The 26,735-nt window shown below is 37.7% G+C and overlaps 1 protein-coding gene across 1 annotated transcript in view; it reads right to left on the bottom strand.

Annotated features, from left to right (window-relative positions):
- lrrc7 (leucine rich repeat containing 7) overlaps positions 1-26,735 on the bottom strand; it is a 299,324-nt gene that overhangs the window by 202,364 nt on the left and 70,225 nt on the right. Inside the window, exon 2 of the mRNA XM_015356564.2 lies at positions 22,916-23,226. The gene's annotated coding sequence lies outside the window, so the exon portion shown is untranslated. The remainder of the gene's footprint in view (positions 1-22,915; positions 23,227-26,735) is intronic.

Below are 26,735 nucleotides of genomic sequence, written 5' to 3'. Positions count from 1 at the left end.
GTGCAGAACAGAATCATACGAAACAACTAAAATTGCAAATACTAATTTTAGATGTGACCTTGTGACTTTTTCTACAGCCCAGTTAATGAATCAAAGTAATGTTTTATCCTTTTCATGTCTTCACTTTACTAATCTACATAACAGAATTCTCAATGGTATATATCATTTATATTGTTACTTCCATGTAGTTTTCCTGTGGTACCCGTTGCTATAGAAACACCTTTTCTATGCTGCTCTGTGTTCAAAGCTGACAGTTTTCTTCTGGAAGAGACAGAAGACAATGGAATTAGGAAGTGCATTTTATTCTTCCAGAAGAGATGAAGCACTTCGGCACTCAAAAGGAAATGTACAATATTACAAATTGCTCCCTTCACACTTTAGCAAACAACAGCTATTTAAAGATTCTTGAACCTGTCATTTTGCAACAGGTGTTGACAATTACTCAAGGTAAGATATCAACTGACAATGAGCTCTCCTACAGTAATTTAGAAATTCTCCACAGCATTTAAGTGTCTGTTTTTCAACAGATAAGTAAGTGTGTGGTATAAAAATGCCAGGCCTTCAATCATCAGAAAACTTTCCTTTAAAAATTCTGTTAAATAAACGCCACACAGAAAAACAAACCCTGAACTTCATGTAATCAAAAATGAATAATGGTATGAAGGACCCCTTTCTGGGGATGCTTCAGCTTCAGCAGAAGGTTCCAACTGCTTCATCCATCAACCAGCATGTCTATACTAAATCAGTACTACAATAATTTCTCACTTATCACACAACATTACTGGATTAGACTGAAGCTTTGCAAAGAGATGCCTTATGAATACGTCCATCCATTTATTAACTGCTAGGACCAAAGTAAATTCCAGCAGGACAAGGGAACAATGCAGGATACAACCTGGTAGGGACTTCAGTCCATCACAGGGCAAATGCACTCATACACACAGTCTTTGGAGTGAGGGAGAAAACTGGAGCTCCTTAAGGGAGCTCCCTTCCGAGTCTTCACTTTACTTTTTCAGAACGTTAGACAACCTAGATGAATTACAATGAACATACAAACTCCACAGAGATAGCACCCCAGAAGTTGAACCCAGGGCACCGGCACTTTAAGGCAGCAATGCTATCCACTACGCTACTGTGCCACTCAATATGAACACAGTACTGTTAATTGTCATCATTTGTATAAGTGTATAAGCTTCCACTTTTCTTAAACAGAACTCTGGTCTCTAAAATATAACTAAGTTCCCCTTGTGATAGTGCAACTGTCATTATGGGGGACTTTTAGTAGGTTGAGACAATACATGTGTGTTAATTGCACATACTGTAGTTCCACTTGCATACAGCAGTAATCCATTAGTTGGTCTCTTTAAACGTCAGAAGTCAGAGAGGAAGACACTGAGAGAATAAAAACTCATTGTGACACAGCAGAGTACATTTTGTTTCTGAAAATTTGCCCATTACCCTAAGAGGGAACCCATTTTCAAATTAATTTTCTTCCCCTTTAACAGCCACATGAGAAGGTGGCACCTGAATTAGTGGATACAGTTGATCCTATTTCCAGATCAGCTATAAAAGTTCCTCACACAGCTGCATGGTGTTTAGTCCAAACCTCACTCCCCTGAGCACCCTTTAAAAAAAGACAAGTACTTCGCTCTCCTGAGCGCACTATAAAAGAAGCATTATCATCTCTCCAAGATGACTTCACGCCAGTGTCTCTGTCTGACTCATGGAAGACATTGACTTAAACTGGACTTCGCCACGGCTCTTGAGAACCACACTGTTATGCCATTAACATCAGTCTCTAGTTGTTGGTGAGCCGCTGAATGGGGAATGACTAAGACCAGAACTTCTAATCTTTTAACTTTATCCCAGTGGGAAGAGCTAACCATTGCTTCTCACCCCTGAATTTTCCTTTACATAGACAAGTCCTACTACGGCCCCCCCAATTTCATAATTGGCAACAGTTTAGATGACACTGCAGAAGAGCCAGTCCAACACTGACCTTGGAAACAACTTTTTTTTGCTGTACCTGGAATTGATAACTTATCTTATCCAAAGCATTTATTACAGTCTCTTTACAAATAACAGTTACATGTTTGTTTGTTGTGCTACAAGTGTTAGATGACAAACATAAAATTTTATCTGAGACTGCATGATACATGATACATGCTTTCATTCCCAAATGTATAGTGGGCACCAATTTAGAGAACATGGGGTAAGGCCAAACAATTTCCTTAAAATAAATTTCACCCTAATGGAATTATCAAATTATAATTTATTTTGTCTTTCTCAGTAGTCCAAAATTTTTTAAAAAAGTATCTTCAGTCTGGCAAAAGAGTGTTCCTTGGCAAAAGATTTTAAATTATTCTAGGAACAATCTCTGGAATCCTCTGATGAATCTCATTCATCATTGGTTGTCAGTGTTGTTTAATGATTAGGCTTGATTTATTCCATTTAGATAGAACATTTATCCTGTTTAAAACCTTGTTTATATGACACATTTAACATTTACTTCTCCAGAGACTGTTAACATTGGCTCTCTATTTAAGTGACATAAGTTTAGGCAGCTTGTAAAATGAAATCTGTGCCATGGCACACTTTCTTTACTCTATTGTGCAAAAGAGATCCATCTCAGAGACGGTATTCACGAAGAGGACACTGGAATTACTTATCAGATATGCAGAGGGAGTAGGATACACTGTATGATGTTTGAACTCAGGTCTTAAGAATGTAATCAAAAATATATATCCTGTCCTTAACACAGCAGATAGCCAGTCCTTCTGCAGGTCTTGTTCCATTAGAGCTTGCATGGCACATAAAACTAAGTTACCCAAATGAGTTGTACACATCCAAAGAAGACTCCACAGCAGAAACACTGTGTTTCCTTTTTTCTCCTTTCAGCATGGAATAAATCTTTTACTTGTTCCTTTGCAGCCTATGCATGCTGACTTTAAAATGTTTAAATATGCAGTATTTAAAATGTTCAAGCAGCTACTACATTTTAAATACTGCATCTGTGTCCCACATCTTGAACAGAGTTATGTCATTACTAAATGCTCCAGAGATAATCAAAGCACTAACATCAGTATGACTAGATGGGGTTGCGTAGCCTAGCCTTTGACAGATGCATCAGATAGCCCTTGTTATACTCTTGGTAGTGCAAAACTGACATATATGAGGGTCTATAGAATTGGCTTGTTTTGTGCACTCTGCTGCACAAAAGTGCAATAAGTCAACCCTTAGCAAAAAAATATACAACTCTGTATTGGCAGGTCACAGGCCACCAGTTTCATATTTATTCTGCTGGTCTACTGAGCCGCAGCATTTAAGATGAATCACTGTAGTTATAATAGTGGGGAGGGTGGTTCTAGTTTCAGGGAATTTGTATGAGTAGAATTAAGTCATGCAATTGGATATAGACTGGTATAGACTTTATCTCTGATTCTAGTTTAGTTTTCTATGTCCTAAGTTCTTGCTTATGTTTCTCCCTGGATTCTTGACCCCCACTTTACCCTGACCATGTCTCTTGGATTCTACTTTGTGTCTACTCACTGAACTGTCTACTCATGATTGAGCCTTACTTTCTTGTCTCAACTCCATCTGTGGATTTCCCTCTGTGTTGCTCCTGCATGTCTACCCAGGTTCGACCATTGCTTGTGCCCTGTCTATCACTCAGGATTATCTACCCTGACTGCTTCCTACGCTTGCCCGCTGCTTGCCCGCTGCTTGCCCGTCACGTCCCTAGCTTGAGATCAGCACTTGACCCATGAAGTGCTGCTTTATTCCATCATAAGCAGCGGACATTATACACATCACTTGAAATGTAACAAAGAGGGAGATCATTGCAAGGGCTGCACACTTTTACAAGGTACTGTAACCAATAGGCAATGCCAGAACTACAAGAGGCGTGCTCAGGCGTGCTTTAACTTGTTTGCTTTAGTTTACAATTTAATGCGTTAAACGATTCAGAGGAGAACTCTTGATTGCCTGACTATGAATTTGCACAATGTATAAAACCTACACAGATCCATCTGCTAATGATCAAAATGTTAGTTTTGATTTGTGTCATTAACCAGAAAATAGCAAGCTCTTTATATTAATCTCAGGAAAGTTAAAATGACTGCTTTTCTGAGGCTAATATCAAAATCTTACTGCATCTCTCACAAAATCAATTTCACACCCATTTACCTTGCTTTCACACCCATTTACTTTGCTTTTTTTTTAAAAAATACATCAACCGCCATTCTGCTGGTAGCAGAACATGTAATGAGTGCTTGAGCTGTAGGCACAGACTGTAGGGAGCTGAGTTTTACAGGAGTAAAAGTGCATCACAAGGCAATTATTTCAGTAAGTTGCACAGCTGATTAAACTATGGTGCCTAGAAGCAGCCCTGAAACCACAAGGAGCTCTTATCTACAAAGGACATGTCGGCTCTGCATGAGGTACACATGGCAGATGGTTCATCTGTGCCATCCTCCTTTTTTTCCTGCTCGAGGGAAAAAAAAGGGGATTTAAAAAAAATGCTCTGGAATGACCATTAAGAACTGCCTGGAGTTTCCCCATTATTATTCAACTAACATGAACTTCATTATTCTTACACTATGTATTTCCATCATCTAATGTGGAGAAGCAGCCCTTGGGATAGAAGAAACAACTGTTACCCAAATTCTGCATATGAAGCAAATTAAATAGAATTCTAATAATTCAAAGTTTAAAAAAAAAACATTTCAGAGTTGATCATACCTTTAAGTCTTTATCGAAATCTCCCAAACTTACATGGAAACATCTGAACGCTTTTTTGCATTATCCTAAATCTCGAATACATTCTGCATAATACCAAAGATTTATTGTACTATTGTTGTACAGTTATACAGTAATTGATATATGTAGCTCTTTTAATCTGAAAGAATCTCAAGGTACTGTCCCTATAGAAAGGTACTTTCTGTACAGTATGTTACCCATGACTGACGTTCCTTCAGACTAATTTTAAACCTACAGTATGTAAAATTAAAATATTAATTACAAGTGAAATTCTGAAGATGAAAGATTGAGTGGTCATACAATTGTAAAAATAATTCACCTGCATTTTTTTTACAGAGGCCTCCATTGGAACTAAAAACTTTTTACAGATTTTTAAATGTTTTTTTACAGATACACCAAGGATACAGAGAATATACCACGACATTCTTCTCCCATGTCAGTGGTACCATCAGAAGTCAAATAAAGTTTTTTTCAAATCCAAAGAGAAGAAGTTTAAATCTATTAAACAACTATTATCAGAAAATCATGGAGAGTAATAAACTTTCACAGTTTTTTTAAACATTTTAGTTGTTTCTGCCAAAGCCTGTATTAGTCAATGCTTTTAAAATGTCTTTGGCCATTGCTTTAACTGAAGGGATGCCTGGGTGTACAAGCCAGGTTCTTGTCCATGTCCCCCCTCTCTCAGGGGGGCAGTTAGGATCAAGGGGCTGCTGGAGGATTGCTGAGCAGTGCTCACAGGGGAGATAAGTGTGACTCACAGTTCTAGTTATGTGGTGATGCGTGATTAGCAGAAGGAAGAGGCTGTTATCCTAAAAAAATTGTCACTTTTAGCTTGGCTACATATAGTACATTTATTATCCTTAAAATACAAATTATTCCCTGTTCACAAGAATAAATAAATATTGTTAGAAGTATTGCCCAAGAGAAGGGTTATCCAAATTAATCATTAACTAAATTTAAATAACACCTCCATGAAAACTTCATCCAGAGTAAGGAAAAATTATCCAAGGAAAAATCAGTACATTTACATAACGGCTTTCAATAGTTACCCCACAGCACACTTGCTCAGCACATTGTTTTTCTGCATTCACTGCATCACAGAACAAGTATAGTATGTGACAGGTGGATACAAACCATTTCGGCTACATTCAAGTGTAACTGCATCAAGAATATTGTGTTAACAAGTGAAAAGTCTGACAGCATCACTGGAAGGTAAATGCAAAAATTACGATTTAACGCTTTTGATGATAACACTTATTTTCAACTATTACTGTAAAGTGATAGGACTTAAAATGTTTTTTTTTTACTGTACTGCTTTTAGACAGGTTTTTACACTTAACCCTTTTTGTCTTGAACAGAGAAGACTATGATGGGATCTGATATAAGAAATACAAATATCCAAGTGTTAGCAGCTTCATATAACTCTGGGAATACATTTGATCACATTGTAATAAGCAGGAAAGCATTACAGCATCACTATTTAAACATTTCCTGATTTTCTAAGCTGCAGGCTCTTATAGACAAGCTTAGAATATCACCAATCTGGTGTTAGTTCATTATCTTACTTAGAGTACATCCACAGAAACAAATGTGTGACATTCATATACAATTTATTTTCTGCTCTGTCAGTATTATTACTACAATTTCAGTAGTTCATTGGAAATAACTGAACAAATTACATTAACATTGTGTTAACAAAACACCCTGTTTATCTAATCTGTCTGCTAGCCTATAAGTTTCAGTCACAGATGCATCCTGTGATCTCTGTCAGAACATCACCAGAAGTAGCATGAAGCTGTAGGAAACCTTGAGTTTCCATGTCCATCAAAAAGGACCCAGCAGTTGACTACAACCACCCCCCCAAAAGGGAAAAAGAATCAACAGAATATTGTACATTGCAGCAAAAAGACACATTATATAAATCAGATCTGAAATCCAATCTTGGAAAAAGTAACCCTAAAAGATGCATCCGTGGTCTCCTGCTGTTCAGATCTTACTTGAGACCACTGATTAGACCTTTTTAAATGCAAATTGCCCCATGACGTCTTCATCAATCTACACTGTTTTGCACAGGTGTCTAGAAATCCTGTGTACTGCTGTTCTTTGAAACGGGATGCGCGAGTACTGCTTGTGACTGGAGAACCTCAGTTAGGAGACTGGCAAAGAAGGATTGCATCACTCTCATATTTAAAACCATGAAGGCTATGGAAAATACTTCTGAAATAATGCACAACGTTCTCTCAGACACCACTGAAAATTGCAAATAGATGACATAGTTGAGTTTTTGAGTCAAAATGAAAGACATTCAATTAGAGGATAAATATAGAAACATAATTGCTGTTTTAGTGACTGTAATATATTCAAATCAATAAATGCTTTTAGAGCCACCATGCTGCAATCTTACCCATCCCTCAGCTAGCAAGTCTTTTGAGTCAAGAATTGATTGGCCTATAACTTTTATTACTTTTTATGTTACTTATTTCTGCTATATTTCCTCACAATAGACTCTTATCAGTCAAATACAACAGATGTCAATACCCACTAAATTTTATGAAATGAAGCTATTTTATGAAGTTTAACTTTAGTATTAAAAATACCTAATCCTATCAAAGGATTAGTGCATCCAGAAAAATACTATGTTTAAACTCACCCATTATTTATATTTACAATTTTTACAGGAACAGAAATTAGAAACAAATGTTTGATTTTGTAGTCTCAAATAATTCCAGATACAAATGTTATTCAACTCACATTTTTCAGAAGAACACTTCAAAAATTAAATGAAAAAAATGATTAATATAAAGGAAGAGATAAGGTGCGGATAGGTTTAATCTAAATCTCGGTTGTGAAACCAATTCATCACCATTTATTCATCAATACAAATTAAGTTTCTGACAAGGAAAGTTAAAACATTACATGTAGGTCACACAAATAAACAGCCAGCCCTTCATGAGCAATACCAGGTGAGACTATCGGTAGCTGAAAAACAAGCATGCAGAAAACATGCCTCGCATACGAGCACAAGGATATTCCTCCATTCAGTCAGCCAAGTCTGCAGTATTCGGCAGTCATAGGAGCTGGTAGTTCTTGTTTCCCATCGCATAGAAAATGTGAAAGATTATGTTGACTTTGTAGGACATTGAAAGCCCCAGCAACTTCTCATTTCTTCAATTCAGCGAGCATCATTTCCAGAAAACGCTTCCTCCCTTTACTGAATTGCACAGTAATTGAAATCGGCAGGCCTTTTATGATCCTTGCATGTGCAAAATCACAGGCTTACATTTCTCATCAGGCTCCCTGCCATTTCGTATTTGGGATATAATTCAGAGGTAATGGGGAGTGCAGAAAAGAGGCTATGCTTTAACATGATCTACCCCTACACAAGTAGTGTTTTTATGACATACATTCACTACTAGTCATCTTCTGTTTTTGCAACTTATTTTAAAAAATAAAACATTTTTCCTCACTGAAGTAGAAAACCTTACGAGTACAGAAGACATCAGTGACTTCTAAGAGACCAAACAATAGGGACTATAACTAACTGTGTTTGAAGGAAAATACAGGGTGACCATGAAAAGGACAGATACTGCAGTAGTAACTCTGAGACTGTGCCAATGTTGTCAGTGCCAAGCAGTGAGAGCTGGTTAACAGCCAAAATAGGTGTTAAAATGAGAGAAGGACAGTCATAAAACAACTTCAGAGCTCATTCAGCATAATGATAATATCCATAAAAAACACCCCTACATCTTGAAGTGAACTGCCTGAATGTCCAAAGCTTGTTTTACAAGGACAGGCCTGGTGTTACATGGACAAAAGCAAGATTCAAAAATTGCCATCAAAGTCTCAAAGCTTTGAATTGTCCCCAGTAACATAACATACAGCAAGAAGCTCATGTAAAACCAGAATATATGGTATAAATGTAACAGGTACAAAAACTACAGCAATAACTAATGAATTATCTAGTGTTTTTTTTTCCTGAGATCTCATCGGCATCTTTCCTAACTACTACTAAGGTTGTCTTCCTCTAAAGGTCCTCTGATCAAAAGGATGCCTCTATAGCCATAACTGTAAATCAATAAGCCTGAATGAGAATGAAGACTAACATTTTGCCATTTCCAAAGCCTGAGTTCTCTTGAGCTTCAACCAAAGCTTATATCAGGTTCAGGTGAACAATTTCATATAAAGCTCACACCATACATTATAACCGGCTGCAACCAAGGGTGCTGGTGCTGCTGTACATGCCATTGTGCGTCTCTATGTTGGCCCACCAGGTAGATGCATCTGTTCTGACCAAACTTTCCTATTCTCTTCCCCACATGTCCGGAAGGCACCCGGGCTGGGCATCGTCTGAGTTGGATGCTGCATCGCTGCCATGGATCCAAGAGGGACATCATGGATATAGTTATCATTTAGGAGGATTTTGCTGGTCTACAGAGATCTGCATGGAGTACTGACATACAGAAAACATGATGGATGGATTAATACCCCCATTCATTTATTCCTTTTTTTAAATTATATAATGTTAGCATGCCCAAAGAGGTTGGGCAGCCAGTTGACCTTGGACCCCTAGAGGTTTTTCTTTCTCCTTATTAAGGAGTTTTTGGTTCCTCTCCTCCATTGTCTTCTGATCTTCTATATTCACAAAATGTATGGTTACTTGCACTGTTAAGCGCCTTGGGGCACCTTTGTTTGAAAAGCATGATATAAAAATAAATTGAATTGAATATAAAGCCTTAATAAAAAAAAACACAGAACACCTCTCATAAATGGTCCACCTCAAGCATATGCGGCAAGCATTGATTCTACTCAATGTGGACAGACACCCGTGGTGGTAACAGCTCCTCTGGTTGAGGAATTACCTGCGGACATATTTTTATATGACCTATTTACTAATTTTGTGTTTCGGATGTGTGGCACTGGTTACTTACTGTATGTTACTCGGCTGAAAGAAAGACTACTCGCAGACAAAAAGTCAAAAGTTTACATTTTGTGAGCAGGCAAGCGGATCAAAGTTTTGACAGGTATAAGCCTGGATGAAATCCAGTAACACAAAGTTCTATCTAAAGCACAATAACCTGTTTTGAAAAATAATTGTTGACAGTTGGATAATTTGGCATAAGTTAACTATTACTACAATAGATAATAAGGTGCATATCATTTACTAGGGTGATAGGAGCATGGGGGATTGGGGGCTGTGACAATAAGTATAATAATTATAATGCACAGAGACTTCAGAGACTCAGCTATTTACTGCACTGCTGAGCTCTTCCCTCCTTCTCTATGCCAGTGTTGCTATGGAAACCAGTACCTATGATCTACATGAAAGACATTGGAAGATCTGCTAGGCCATTTTATTAATGCAATTTAAATCTTCCACACTAACAAGCCAAGCATCTTCCTAAGAATATGATTAACGCTCATTATATTTTTCCCCGTGTGAAGAAGCACACCACCACTTCGTTTCTGTCATCATCAAGTCTTTTGCAGAAGAATGTTGGTTAATTATATAACTTGTACACAAGCTGGCAGAGTAATTTCTTGATTTCAACACAGTCGTGAGTATTCCGTTTGTACAGTGGAGTAGCATCTTACTTGCTAATATAAGCTTCAAATGCATAGCCTAGATCACTGATAATCCATAGCTTGGGAAGCAGCATATATTAAAGTGTTGTACTTTTAACTACATCTTTATAGGTTGCCAATAAGCTCAGATGGTTAGAGTCCACAGCTATCAAGGTCAAAGGTTCAGTTTTCACTGAAAACTTACCCACCAACTTGAATGGCAGTCAACTAGCTACAGTAAGTAAAAGTCAAATCCCCCTGAAAGCTGTAGAGCAGTGTAATGGTTAAGACCCAGGACTCGAGACCACAACTGGAGGGTCATGGGTCCAAAATCTCAGATGGGGAGCTACTGCTGTACCCTGGAAGGGTACCTGCAAGGTACTGTACTTCACATTGCTGCAGTGAATTGCAATGGTCTGATGCATAAAATAAATCATTGTAAAGAAATTGTTTTTTGAACTGAACTTGTAGTTTATTAAAGAATTTAAAAAGTCATACTCTGCAAGGGACGAACTTCCCCCCTTTTATGCTATTGGATTTAAACTCCCAAATCTTTTCTCCACCCTTTAATTTAGGTTGTATAAAAAAGTGATACAATGAAATTCAGGTATTGCAGTTAATGGATTCTGTTCTGTTACTTTTGTTGGGATATTTAAAAAAAATGATAAACAGATCCCAAAAATACACCAATATACTAGAACACACCACTAGTATAGAAGCATACAAACCGAATGGCATTCTCAAAATGTCACAATATTCATGCCTTTTTTGATTTGGTCTGCATATCACAGCAGGCCTCCACTGGCCAAACTGCGTCAACCACACAGGGTGCCTGTCCTTACTTCCATGACGGAGCAGTCAGAGGATAGCACTCTCCATAAAGAAGAACACAGGCTTCAAGAAAACATATTAGCAGGCCAGAACCCCCTACAGAACTTTCTCAAAAAGTAGATTTCTTCCAGTGACATCCTGACACAGGATTGTTTATCCAGATGTGAAAATAATGGCATTTACTCATAGACAAGGAGATGCACTGCAAATAACCAGCCTCTAATTAAGACATTAGATAATATATCCTACAAAATTACTTGGACCCTTGATGAACTGGAATTGATTTGATTTTCACAATTTTTATTGTTAAGGCATGAATAAATTAACTTTACACTTTAATCATATCTATTTTCAACCAATGTTCAATTTGCACATAATATGGAAAGTCACACTTTTTAACATGAATTTAAAACTGTTGAATGCACTATACATTTGAAGGTTTGAGCTAAATCAACATTTAACTATTGTCAACAAAATTATGAACACATTCAGAGACCACTGTATCATATGGCAGTGTAACAACCTTAAATTGTGGTCTTCCATCCAGTTACTGTAACACCTTCCCTATCTTTTTATATTACCCACTGTTTTGGATCTCAGCACTCAGTGCTAATGCTGAGAATTGCTGTAATCCTAACAACCCATGACTGGAAATTGCTGTAATGCAATACTTAATGGGGCGGAGTGGTGACTCTGTGGCTCTTTGGCTAAGAATCTGCACCTGTGGCTAGAAGGTTGCTGGTTCAAATCCCGCAGCCGGCAGGGGAATCCTACTCTGCTGGGCTCCTGAGCAAGGCCCTTAACCCCAACTGCTCCAGGGGTGCTGTACAATGGTAGACCCTGTACTCTGACCCCAGGCTCTCTCCCTGTCTGTGTGTCTCATGGAGAGCAAGCTGGGGTATGCAAAAAGATAATTCCTAAATGCAAGAAATTGTAAAGGTTTAATAAAGTGATGTTATTATTATTATTAAGATGGCCAAGCCAGGATACCTCGATTTCAAAATGTATCTAAATATGTCTGATCACCTTAATTATTCCATTCTCTGGCTCCTAGTCTCATGTGACCTGGGAATCTCTACTCAAATAAACCTGACAATAGACCTAGGAAAGCAGGATCCCAACCACTGATGATGCAGAATTTGTCCGTGATTTCTCATACTAGATAAAGGAAATTGCAGAATAATTAACATACTGTAAATTCATTACCTCAGCAAAGGACGACCACTATACCTGGAGCACCCAGATGTTCTCTGTGTGTACTTCGTCGACTGTTTCAGTACAATATCTTGAACTGTTAAATAATTCTGTAAAGTATTCTATGACAAACAGTTGTACAAGGCGCTATAAGAAAGTGATTGTGTCTCTATAATTCATATGGTGGCTTTTTTTCTCATTACCATTACTCCCCCATCTGACATGCTAGACTAGAAGATACTTATTTCAACAAGGAACATTCACTCGTAATACCCATGAGTGGGAGGATACACAACCAGACAGCAGTGTACAATCTCCAATTGTACAGTACAAGAGTATCACATTAGCCCCCATTCTGTCCCTGACTGAAAAATGAACATAAAACATAGAACTGTAAAAAAAATGCTTGTCATTTAAAATTCAAGTTCATCTTGGTAAATGATTTCAGTCATTGGGGGATTCTGCTCAGTAAATTAAAGAAATTCTATGAAGGACTATGTACCTGTTCCGACTAAATCATGTCGTGCTGTTGTGTGCTGCAAATTAATATTGCTCTCCTTCAAAACTATTAATAAAATGAGGCCAAGGGCTCTAGGCTTATGTTCCTTGAAAAAATTGTTTATTTTAAAATATTGTTAACCAGTTTTTACAGAATAAAAATTGGTATCATGTGAGTGTAATAGTCCCAAGTCAAGCTGTTAAATTGCTTCTGTCAGTATGCTTTACTTCTGATGGACACCTTGCAACACATGCAAGCACATTTTGCCAGTTGATGATGCAAGATTACTTAGCTGCTGCATTTTTTCCCTCAAAAAGATAGCTCATGTTCAATGTCAGGGCAGTCTTGTGGGAATTGGGCCTACATTTTGATTGACACTTAGCTCTTAGACCTGCGGTGCTGAAGTCCAGCTCACCATGGCAACTAACAAGCCCTGTAAGCATTAACGGCTCTTGACATCAGACTCTTGGAACTATTACAACAGCCATTTACAGAAAAAAACACTACAATCTTAATTATTAAAACAGCTATATATGTGTAACATACACCACAATACAGAAAACTGCTATTATGTAATAAGAAAAAATACTCTAACTTAAGTAAAGCTGGACAACCAACACAAATTAAAGTACAAGATACTGACGATAAAGTAGTGAAGTTTAGGTTGAACACAATGAAAGAAAGCACTTGACACTCCTAGAGTGTTATAGCACTTACATTTTGTAGAAATACAAATCAAGAATAGGAGACACAAGCCTTTCCACGCTTCCCTTTTCAAAGCTGCTGCAGTTAAGGAAAAGGTTCTGATTTATCAGGTTGCTTACAGAGACGGCAAAGCTATGGAGTCACATTTACATCTTGTTAATATCTTGTTGCCCTCAGTTACCTGACCGGCAGAGAGAAACATGACTGGTCAGATGTTTCAGGAGTAACTCTGTGCGACACGAGTTTGTTTTTGAGAAGCACAAAGCGGTTAAGCAGTCCTTTGGAAAGGGAACGAGAGAAGTAAAAAAAGGTAGGCTTTTGTATTCGTTATTTGTTTTAATTCCCTGCAGTACTTGTTTTGTGCCTCACAGCTACATTCATACGTTTTCCTGGGACCTGCCTATTAAAAATTGTTTCTTACAGCAACCTACTGTAACCCCAAAGTCTTTGAGAAAGTCACATGAATTTTTGCCGCCACTTAAGGAGTACCGCCTGTGTAAACTTCTCACAAATTTAAACCAGAATTTAAAAAGGATTTTTAAATAAATAAAAATTCAAAATCAAGGATGTTATGATAAAACTTGTACAATGCACAAAAAGTTTTATTTAGAATATAGTGTAGAATTTTCATCACTATGTTACAGAGAAAACATAACTGTTTAGAAGTCATCCTAGAAGAGCAGCAAGATACATTCTGGGGAATGTCCTATACTGACAGGCTGAAGGAACTGAACCTTTTTAAGTCTTGAACAGGGAAGACTAGGAGTGTCAACATTTTCTTAGTCAACCTACTGTAGCAGATTTCTTCACAAGAGTAAACACGTGCATGGAAATACACACAAGTGCATTTAAAACCAAGAACAAGAGGAACTTCTTTACTCACATGGTTATGGGACTCTGGAACAAGCCTTGTATCCAGGTTGGATACCTGGTTTCTCTAAAAAAACGGTTGGATGAGATCCTTGGATCAACAAACTACTAACTACCAAATGGCTTGGGTGTGCCGAATGGCCTCCTTTAATTTGTAACCATTCAAATGTTCATGATATAATTCAGGTAAATGGGGTACAGCAAGAGAGGCATCAGGGGGGTCCAATCTTCACCTTAGAGACTACCATCCATCCACCCATTTTCTAGCCACTTTATCTGATACGGGGTTGCAGGGAAGCCAGAGACTATCCTGTCAGGCAACGGGCACATGGCACAATGCTGCCACACCCTGGGCAATGCTGCCAGTCCATCACAGGGCACCCACAGACTCAAACATGCACTCGCTCACTGCAGGGCTTCTCCAAAAGCTAAATAACTACCAGTATGTCTTGGACTGTGGGAGGAAACCAGAGCTCCCAGAAGAAGAGAATAAGAAAGCTGTCATTAACCATGTCTACCATTTTAGTTTCCACTTCTTACATTCAGTTTTTTTCTCAGTCTATGTGGGGAAAGCTAATGTCTGCAATAAATATAAATCTATTACTTTTGCATTAATTCTTACTTTTGCACAGAGCTGAATTAAAATTAACCTCCGCATTAAGTGTTTTACAGCATACTTCTAACAACTTTTATATAAAGTACAGTAGATTTAAGAGTCAAACCCATAAAGACTTTCCTTCTTGATTCCTATAGGCTTAGTTTCTGAATATGGTTTTTGATATATAAAGCTACACATCCACTTCTATCTTCCCAGTCTTTCCAGAACAGTGTACTGTATATGCCCTAATGTTACCTTCAACTCCATTGTTAGCCACGTTTCTGTGAGTTAATTAATAATTGCCTAGTAATGCGGTAGCTTCTTACTTGGGTATTTTTTCTAAGGCTCACATTATTTACAGTTGGTATAAGCACAATTACCTGGACCTTTTGTTTTCCACTTTAATTCTTTATTTTAATTTGGTCCCCATGTAATGTATTATATGAAATCATAATTCGGTTACCTATATGGCCAACGCAGACCTGAGATTTTTAACTATAACTATCTTTTGTATACAGTAGTTAATAATTACAGTCCTCTGCAGTCCTAGAAATAGTGTGTTTTATGGATTTTTTTAATACAGTATAAACTGTAACAAGGTATTTTATTTGTTGAGCAGGACTGTTATAAAAGATGCATGTACAAAAAGATTTGTTCTTATTTCAACATTCAACACTGAAACTAAATCTTATTCAGAAATTAGGAATCTAATTTTTAGTTTTGCATGCTGTGGAGGTATAATTACATTGCCTTACACAGCAGACAACAAGAAAGCTCATTCATCTTTCTTATTTCTATGAACAGATGTGAGAGAACAATTAGCGAACTGTGATCATATGGTGTACTTGGAGGTGCACTTTGAAAATTTGTTCCGATCCAAATCAAGAATTTACCTTTCAAGAAAACAGGCTACGAAGGAATGAGTCAAGATAAATATGGAATCAGTAGACAATGGATGGCAGCATATTAAAGATATTCTGCTTGAAGCACTGAACGGATTAATCCCAGGGGAAAGTAAAAACCAGAGCCAGCAGCTATATTACCCTGCAGCTCTCAACTTGCAGCCCACTGAAGGTAAGCAGGGTTGAGTCTGGTCAGTACCTGGATGGGGGGAGACTTGGGAAGCTACAGTATGGTTGCTGCTGAAAGTGGTATAAGTGGGACCAGCGGGGGGGTGCTCACCCTGTGGTCTGTGTGGGTTCTAATGCCCCAGTACAGTGCCGGGGGACACTATAGGGGGCAGAGCACTGGTTCTGTGGCTAAGGATCTGCGCCTGTGGCTGGAAGGTTGCCGGTTCAAATCCTGTGGCCGGCGGAGGAATCCTACTCAATTGGGCCCCTGAGCAAGGCCCTTAACCCCAACTGCTCCAGGGGCGCTATACAATGGCTGACCCTGCGCTCTGACCCCAAGCTTCTCTCCCTGTCTGTGTCTCTCATGGAGAGCAAGTTGGGGTACATGAAAAGACAAATCCCTAATGCAAAAAAATGTATGTGGCTAATTAAGTGATCTTATCTTATACTGTAGTGGGCACCATTTTTCGGACGAGACGTTACACCGATGTCCTGACTTCTCTGTGGTCATTAAAAGTGCCTGGGCATTTCTCGATAAGAGTAAGGAGTTATCCCCCTCTGCCTTTACCGTGGCCTCCAAATAGTCCCCATGTATGATTGAGTTGCACTTGCTCTGCAATGGACTGGCACCCCATCCAGGGTGTACACTGCATTCATTGCTTTCCGGGTAGGTTCCAGCTTCCTACGACACTGTATGGTATAAAGGAGTTTGGCAAATGACATGACATGACATGACATGACATGAAAGTAAAAGCCTATTTAAACTATTGAGAACAATGGAAGGAAGCAGAAAGCACCTAATAAAATTACTTTTAGTGTATCTTGGTGGGGGGAGGGGTAGCTGGTCATCAAGGTGGGCTTTTCCCCCCACTCATCCACTGGTGTAAGAGTAAATAAGATTCAAGTCTCTGAGCTTTCTTCACAGCAAGAGTTCATTCACTAAATTTGAAGATTGGAGCTGTAAGGGAAAAACAGCAAATCTACGTACGCAGTCTAACCTAACTCAAATCTGTTCTCAGAGGAGCAGTCTCCAGCTACTAATGGTATTTTGCTATTTGTACTTAAGGAAACAAGATGTTCTTGATATACTGTATACCAATAACTTTCACTGACAACTTTACATGCAAGGTTAACTCAAAAACTATTGTAGATGAGATACTATGCGACTACTGTATATTGTCCTACATAGGAAATACAATCCTAGGAGATATAGTAAAAGTAGGATTTGCTTAAGTAGCTTATTACAGCTCTTCAAACAAGCAAAAACAGTAATAGAGAGACAGAGCATATTATGATAAATTTAGGAGTCAGTGGGAATTAAGGAAAATGCATGTGTTTTGATTAAGAACTAGTTAATAGGAAATGCAATACGGAGAAAGGATGAATGCACTGACTGGGTGATGTATTTACAGAACCCTGTGGTCCTCTGCTATTCCTACTATACCACCGCTCTTTCCACTTCGCATGAGTATTTAGATTGTGGATCGAGACTTGTTTGATCGTGCCTCCCCATTCCCAGCTGGGAGATGCTTTTGTTAGCCGTGATCCACCCAGGTGTAAGGGCTTGGAGGAGTTTTACAAGGCAGTCAGCAAAGGTCTGTGAAGATGCTACTGTATATTTCTTGTACTTGTTCAAAAACCTTTGTAGAATAAGAGGTTTTACTGATGGCGGCTGTATCCAGTGTGGTCTCTGCCCTTACCCTTCAGGACAGGAGTGTTGTTTGACTGTTCCCAAAAGGACTGTTTGAATTACCGGGAAAAGCAGGTCAATGTTTCAAGCTCTCAGCTGATTATGATCTTGTATATCCAATAAACAACAATTTATTTCAGCTGGTTGTTGAACACCTATTGCTAGGTAAGCATTTAATGGCGGCCCTAAGAAGCCTACACTGAGGATTTTGCTGCGAAATTACATACAAATTGACGATACTCTACTCCTGAATAAACCAGATCTTACCTTGGTCACTTCTGTGCCATCACAATGCCTGACTGAAGCCTAATCACAGATGCCACAAGACATTTTGCAACTGAATGGTGACAAGACTTGGTTATATTTTTTGGCACATCCTAGCGGATGCAAGATTGGAGCGCTGTCTAAAATGACTAAAATTCATAATGCTTTCTACCCTGCACTGGCTGGCTTTTATGTTTGGAATGCTACGAGGTCTCCAGGGTTCCAGGGTTCCAGTTGATCACTTGCATGCCCTCCTACAATGAGATTGTGGGTCCTTGCCCAGATGTCACCCAGAATTATTTTAATGCTTTACTTCCCAAGGTCACATGGATGCACGTGTAGCATGCATTAAGCTTGTTTGCCTATTAAACTCCACTTAAACTGCATAAAAATAATGTCTGTCTAGCCCTGCGTGCACCTGTTAACATTAAATGTAGGAATTATTTTAAAATTCAGTTTGTAACATATAAGCCTCCAGTGTACTGGAGATTTTAAAAGATTTAGAGCAGAACACCCAACATCTCTGCACCTCTATTCCATGCTGCTCTGAAAAGCTTTTCCAAAAAAAATGTGTTAGAGACTTTCAGGCCATCACTGTCCTCAGATTTCAGCTCTTTCTTTGTGTAAAATGGCTTTCCATAATACTGTACATGTACCTTGTTTTAATGAACTGGCTTTTTATTTTTCTTAACATTGTAGACCTATTTGAGATATTTCTATGACAAATGTTATGAAAGTGTTTCTTAAATTAGAAACCATTAGCAGCACAATGCTCCTTAATTCTGGCTGTGTGATTCTCAATTTGCGGAATTCAAGTAGGATTTTTTGGTGACAGACCTGCTTCTTAGAAATAAACAACCTTCTTTGACTAATGACAGCATGCCTAAAGCCTAAAATCGTAAAAACCATGAAATCTTCATATTCAAGATACTGTACCTGCTGCTCAAAATTAAGATATGGACATTTATAGATTCTTACAGATTGTTTTTTGAATGGTTCTTCAATTTATTGCAATCAAGGAATGAAAAAATAATCACCCTTTTGACGTTCCTGAATGGCAGGATTTAGATAAAAAAAATAAGAAAATGACAAATGATGCATTTTAAGAGAAAATAACTCTTAAATAAACATTTTAAAAATCAGTATTGCAAAATACCTTCCCATGCGTCCCTTATCAGGAATGAAAACATGAAATAAGAAAATATACAGAAATAACAGGCTACAAATGATAATTTGCTGCAGAGAAGTGCTGGTTATTAAAATTGCTTGTTTTCTTCTTTTTTAAAAAAGTCAGGATGAAGTTAATAATGAGAAAACCTGGCCAGATGGCTCTGGGCTAGCACTGTTCCTGAGACATTCACTTAGACGCAGCCTTCTACATTAAATTGGATCACACTTCAGTTCACAGCTGATGCACACAGGCTTGGTAAAGTGCATCTTAATTTCACTCATGGAGAGTGTGGCTCACACAAACTGATGTGCCACTTAAAATGCATTTAAACAGTGAATTTAGCAGGAAGGCACCACTTCAGGTTCAGCAGCTTTAAGGAAGCTTGATTTTCCTTCCAAACTGTGTATGTGCCTGCAGTGAATATAGTGCTGAACGCTGATGAATTTAACATGTATTTCAGACTTATGGGTGGTTATGGGTATGGTTAAAAACCATACCACAAATCAATATACTGTATTCACAAGTCTACAACCTTAAACCTTATCATCTTGTAAAAGAAATGAAGAATAGAGAGCCCATGTGAATATACAATATACTTTTAGGAGAGGCTGCATTGCTGAAAGTATAAATCAACTTTTACTTCAGTTTGAAAAATTATCACAATTTTGCATCAATAGAAACAAGCACACTTCAGATTCTAACTATATTCAACACAGGATACTGTCTGCTCTCCGTCAGCGCGCTCTATGTCAGTAAGGACTACAAACTCACTTAAGGGAGGAACAAAACAGCTTACTTTACATAGTCTAGAAAGGACTTATTCAACTATTGTTGAAAATAAAAATAGTTAGGCATAGCATTTTCTGAAACAGAAGATGTGCTGTCATGCTGCCATATTGAATGGCTATGCTGACATGCAGTACAATTTCAGATATTAAACACAACAAAAGTCTGTATTAAACTACTTCCTGTAGTAAGAAAAGACTCCACAAAATCCACTTCAAAATCTTCCAACATAGTTGAGGCTAAAGAGAGATTTATTGTTTTTCAAAACACGTTTATCTTCTGCAAGCCTTCATGCCTCTTAGTGTCATATCTGGGGAGCTCAATATCATTAGTATCCACTAGTGCACAGTTTTAACACTGGCCTGGATCTTTTAGTCTTCAACAACATCATGTCACACTAGATGAAATTACCCACGGATTTTTAGCAACTCAAAGAAAAATCAGAAATGATTTATGTTAGCCTAAAGAGGTAAATGGGAACTTTTCTGAACTGGTAAAATTACTTTATTGTCATTGTAGAGACTGAAGTCATCGTTTTAATAATTTTAATACTTTATTAATATTTTATTCACATTTTAAAATCCAGAGACAAACAGGACTATACTAAATAAAAGTACAACTTTACAAAACTTTCTGTAAGCCCATATCTTCTGGGAGGAAATTATAAAACAAGTTGGATCATGTTGTTTTTTCATGTGCACAGCAGACTCATTGGATCATTATAAAAACAAAACATCAGCTCCATGGTTGCCATCTAATTTTAAAGTGAAAAATGCTTTTTCTTCAGTATACTATGGTAGTAGTATATCAGTACTTGTTTTGACTTCAGCCACTATATTTTTTTTATTTAAAAATACAAAATGCTACTTTGTTCATCCAGCAAGCCAATAGCTCTCTCTGTTCTCTGAAGTTACTTTGTTCTCCGACATTAAGGCAGGCTTAGTTCTGCAACACGACAAAAGACGCAGTCTTCTAGAGAAAAGGGGAAAACATCAAACTGGAATCATGAACATGCAGCACAAACTTGGAATAGGATTCAATTTTCTTCAGCAACATTTAGCTGCACTGAAAAACTAATTTAGGAGAGGAGCCTAAATAACCCTTTGGCATCTCTTACTTAAATCACCCTCTACTCATATCAGAAAAGGAATAGAACATGGCAGATATTCATATGCTGACATTAAAGACATGTTTATCTATTATTTGTTGAGTTCTAGCTACTCGGGGAAGACTTCCGCTGTTGAGTCTCTAAAAGGACTTTGCCACAGAGAAGAATATTATAGGTCTCTACAGTCCGGGTGTTACTTCAGCTACGGACAATAGACAAATCTATTGTAGTGGGCATAGAAAATATGTATATAATAATTATAATAATAATATAGTGCTTTTCTGGAAGAAGTGCTTCACAGATAATGGGGTCTCCACCAAAACCAATGTGCAGCCCCACCTGGATGATGTGACGGTAGCCATAGTGCACGAGTATGCTCCGCACACCAGCTATCATGTCAGTGTGGAGGAGAACAGAATGATGAAGACAATTCATAGATGGCGATTATTAGGAGGCCATTATAGGTCTCCTAATCTCAATTTCCTCCCGAGACAAATACTGTAGGCACAGGCATTGTTATTTACTTTTCGTAAAGCATTGTAGCAATAAGATTATTTAATTCTATAGTTTGACAACTTTAGGTTCCTGAAAATGGTAGCTGACATACTGTTTGTTAAAAAAATGCAGTTCATCCCTCTAATACAAACTTTGCAGAAAAGAAAGTGACAAACACGAATCCTCTAAAATGTGCACAACTAAGAACAACAAGAACTCCCTTTTCAACAGCACTAGGAGGAGGACTGCTGTAGTTATGACTCATAAGACTACAATCTCAGGCACCAACATTACACAGATGAGAAAAGGAAACATTTAACCTTAAAACCCACAATTAACGACAGGGCCTAATCTATACATTGGTAACATAATCACATAGAGATACAGTATGATCCATATCTGCCAGGTTTGCCTATGCAAATGTGCATGTTAATGTTAAATACATTAGGGAAATGGATTGCTTCACTCTGCACAAGGGAATGCCCCTTAGATTGTACATCGTTTTAAATTCGGATTTATTAGATCATACATCAGAAGGCCTACATCTAACTTTGCAAGATGCTTTTGTTAATTCAGTTATTTTCAACGTATATAGAAACAAGGTGAACAAAGTTTCAACAACAAGGTGAACACCTGCAATCGCTACAAACAAAACAATCGTGCAGACTCTGGCATTTTACTCCAATGACATCTTACTCTGAAAAATCTAGCCATTTTGCCAACCATCCTTTGATCCTGAGAGTGTCAGGGAACAAAGCTTTAGTTGGATAATGGATTGTCAGCCATGGAGTGATGCCTAGGGAAGCCCTTAGTTCGGTCGACTTCACGGAGGAGACCTCTTTCCTGAGGACAATAAACCACTGAGGATGTACCTGATGGCTGGATCCTAACCTCCAAACACTATCTCAGAAATACCTGCAGGAAGACATCTTATTAAACAGCATGTTCATTACATCAAAACACAGCCTCCTGAAGCAGGGGTGTTTTTACACTCCTGAGAACCCAGGAACGTAGCCTTTCCATAACAGGATCCTATACAAGACAAGCACTGCTTGCTGTTCAGGATAAACTCAAGACAGGCATTATATGGCTTCTTCTCATGACACGCTGATCCTATAAATGCAGGAATCTTTCTGTATCCTTATAGTTCTTATAATGAATTGAATTGTGAATTAGGCCTGTGATAGCTGGGAGGAAACCCTATCAAGCCCAACAATGGATACAGAAATGGTGGACCAAAGGCATTATCGGAGAGGCTCTGGGTCAGAATTGATCTTTTCAACCATTTCATGGCACACTTCCAACGTGACTCACCTCACCAGAATGCGAACGGCCTTGTTGGTGCTGCCTCCTGTTTCTCTCAGCTCAGGGTTGGAGTGAGTGTTGGGTCCGTCTAGATATCACTGCTGGTGGGAGAGACAGCTGCAGTGAAATTGCCTCCGTTTGATCCAGCTCTCCTGTGTCATTTTGCCACTCCCTGCCATAGAAATCCTGCTGAATGTGGTCTAGTCTTGAGTCGCCTTTGCCACGATATTATCCATTGTACGGAGAGAGCCTTACACACATCCTTCCCTCAGTGCTGCTCTGTTTGGAGAATGTTTTCAGCTCCAAAGAGTTGCCAGTTCCTGAAAAAAGACACATGAAACATTTGAAAACTTCTCATGTGGTAAATGGCATTCCACACAAATGTAACTGTAGGAAAACACCACCACACAATACAGTTTTTGACTCAGCTGACTGATTTCAAACCAAAAATAAAGTTGTGTCCAAATTTACAGTTTAACCCTTGGGCGGCAATGAGTTATTCAGAAATTATGTTTTTTCAGGTCTTAATTATCTGCAATACTTCAGTGCTGAAATATGGGGACCAGAAAGAACAGCCCCTCAAAAAGGAAAATGAACAGAATGCAGCACAGAATACAATAAAAACAAAAAATGAAATAAGTAAATACAGAAACAAGGAATCACATTAATTGCTTAATTTGTTTGGAGATCTGTGGTGGAGTTTTACAGAAAAGCTCCCTCTTGTAAAGAATGATATCTCCTTAACATCTTCTGAACAAAAAGAATAATTATTCTAGATGAAAGGTAGGAAAGATGGCAAAATAAATGATTGAGCGGAAGCTTTGAACCTCAGTCTTCCGTTTAGTTTTAAAATTCCATCCTTTAGCAAAAGCCCTCCCATGACCTCTTTCTAACCACTCACTTCTGTGAGTTTAATTATCCAGCAAACCATTCCAGGTGAGATCTGCATTTCATTGATGGGTACAAGAATTATTTCTTAATTGGAGATTTAACATGGAAATCTAAAAAAGCTTATTACTTATGAAATTGTTCTATGTACTGTATATCCTACAGTTACAAATTATGCAGATTAAGCTCTTAAGTGTAACTTGCCTAAAACAGAACAGTGGAGTAAGCCAAAGATGAGACTGCTACATTTACACAGGTCTCTTTTAGGATACCTGTGAGAGGACTTAGGATCAAGTAACCCCAAGAAATTTTAAAGTTCGGCAGCATCCAGAGGTTGACCTGCAGAGACTCAGAGATCTAGAGTGTACACAAACTTGCCTTTTGTTGGCTTGAAAACAAAAAAAAAGATGTTGCATAGCAACATTCTCTATTGTAGTGAAATGTCATCAGATTAGAAACGGGAAATAAGAGGTGTTGTTCAAAACAAAAGGATAGAGATGCAAGCAGCATTTTTTGTAAGGCGAGTGTTTTACTGTTAAAGTATATTATACTGCTGATTGATATATTAGTAAATCTAGTTAACATAGTACTGTAGATCAGATCTAGGTTTCAGATACCTTCACTAAAACTTCATGAGAATAAATTTTTAATTCCTGTCCCAGAGTAAAGCATTTTAACAAGACATATTCGATATACTGTATATTGGTGCAGATGAAACCCTGACAATCTAACAAGGTTAGGCTTTGTACTCAAGCAAATGAGAATTAGGTCGACTGGACTAGTGCCCTGCAATCGCTTTCCAAGGAAATGTAAAAAGTGTGCTTGTTTATGCTTTACGTCTTCATAGTTTTGATTCTATAATTACTTACCTATTTTACCTTAAAAAAAATAAGAACCCAGAGGTTCTTCTAAAAGTGCTTGGAGCACTTTAATTTTCCATTACTGGTCATACACCAGCGAACGTAGTGCTTTGTCATTGTTGAAAGCCACTCAGAGAGGTGTATTGATTTGGAGTTTTGATCTTCCATTTGCCATATGTATCCATAAGTGGTCAAATTTATCAACTGAGAACAGCCAAGCTCATTTTACACAGCATAAAATGCTGCGGCTACTTTCAATTACATTTTGACCTTTTCACCCTCAACTGTAAACTTGAGCTAGAAAATATCACCATGGGAGCCAACCATATATATTCAAATATAAACCTGACAGGGCATAACACAGAAATTCAAGTTTATAGATCTTGGGACTAGAGCTATATTTATACTCTGAAGACAAGCAGTAATGAGCTACAAAGCAAGTGGAACAAACTTGAGAATTAGCTCATTTTACATCATTTCTGACAGCAAGAACAATTATCTATCTGCTTCAATTCAAACATCTTAGTTTCATGCTCAGGTAAGGGAAAGGCAAGAACAATAAAAGGTCAAAAGAAACCCCAGTAGGAAAATAAAATAATTATATTTTGTTAACTTCCAAATTGATAATTGAAGATAATATATTTATTTCAAATGATAGTTATGGTGAAAGCCTGCTATTCCTTCAGCAATTTCACACGAATAACCTTGATCAGAGACATACTGTAGGACCACAGGATACCACCCATGGCCTTCATGATCTGTTGTGATGAATGTACCACTAACATTCTCTGTTGCCTGGAGTGGAAGGGAGTGGAGGCATTGGGCCTGGGATCCCCAGAGGTTCTCAAATGGGAATTGTTCTTTCCTATCCTCCATGCCCAGATGGCCAGCTGTTATTTTAACTGTAATAGAAAGCATTTTATAGTATACGGTTTCAAAAGGTATTATACAGTAAGAAACAGAAGACAGATTGTCTTAGATCTGCGTGCTTCAAAGACATTTTTCACAGGTATATGTATCTTTTAACCATGTGGGGTACAGAATATATATAAAAAACAATTTGTACAGTCTGAAAAGAGAGACAATGATAAAAAATCAGACTTATCAGGTCTCAAACCCCTTATTTGGTTGCCAATCGGTGGAACCTATCTACATTATACACAAAAATTATTACCTGTTTATCAATTATACCTCTAGGAATCTGGTTTTAAACATTTCTATCTAGGTCAATTTCAATGAAAGACAAAAATAAAAATAGTGTTATACTTAAAGAGTGGAAGTTGTATTTGCCTACAGGCACAATTCCCAAATTACAGTACTATCAATAATCAGGTACAATGAATTGGTCTCCTGCAGCTAAAATATCATTTGATTCCTTGAATCTGTAAAGTGATTTTCATTTAAAAAGATCCCTAAAGTTCTTATACACATACAGTAAGTGATAAAACTGGTGATTCAGCACCAGCCCCATTACATCAGCAGATCAGGTGGAGAAATTGTTTCACCCATTTAATTAAGAGGATACTGTCAAATTATAGAAGTAAAATTTAGCCACTGGAGTTACATACTTGACCTTGAAAACATTGTTATGAGATCTTCAGTGATCAAGAGTACTTGGATTTTGTAGTATTATTTTGCATTAATTGTAAGATGGATGACTAAAATGTAAGTAGCTAGTGGAAAAACATGAATGGTGATGGTCAGACGTTATTTCTTAGCTTGAAGAATGTTTTTAATAGCCTTATTAATTCCTTAAGTTCTGTCAGTTTCCCTGAATGTGTTCCTTTTTGTATTTTTTGGATTTTAGAAAATGAATTTTCTTAAAAAACAAAAACAAAGTAGCACTCCCAGTAATTTCCATTTACAGTATGAGTGCTATGAAATGTCTTTTTATGACTCCTTGGATATAATTGGGATAATTTGTTGCTGTGTATTTCCATGAATAAAAGATAATACTGGGTACGTTTCTTAAAAGATCATAGATTTTTTATAAGGACTACATATTTGTAACAGATGTAAAAAGACAGAAGCTCTGCTGCTTTTGGGTTGCTACAGTATACTTTAGATTTTCAAAGGGGTGG

This window comes from Lepisosteus oculatus, chromosome 9, assembly GCF_040954835.1.
Source record: "Lepisosteus oculatus isolate fLepOcu1 chromosome 9, fLepOcu1.hap2, whole genome shotgun sequence".
Taxonomy (NCBI): Eukaryota; Metazoa; Chordata; class Actinopteri; order Semionotiformes; family Lepisosteidae; genus Lepisosteus; species Lepisosteus oculatus.
The sequence above is the reverse complement of the archived record's forward strand: the minus strand, read 5'-3'. Positions and strand labels throughout refer to the sequence as shown.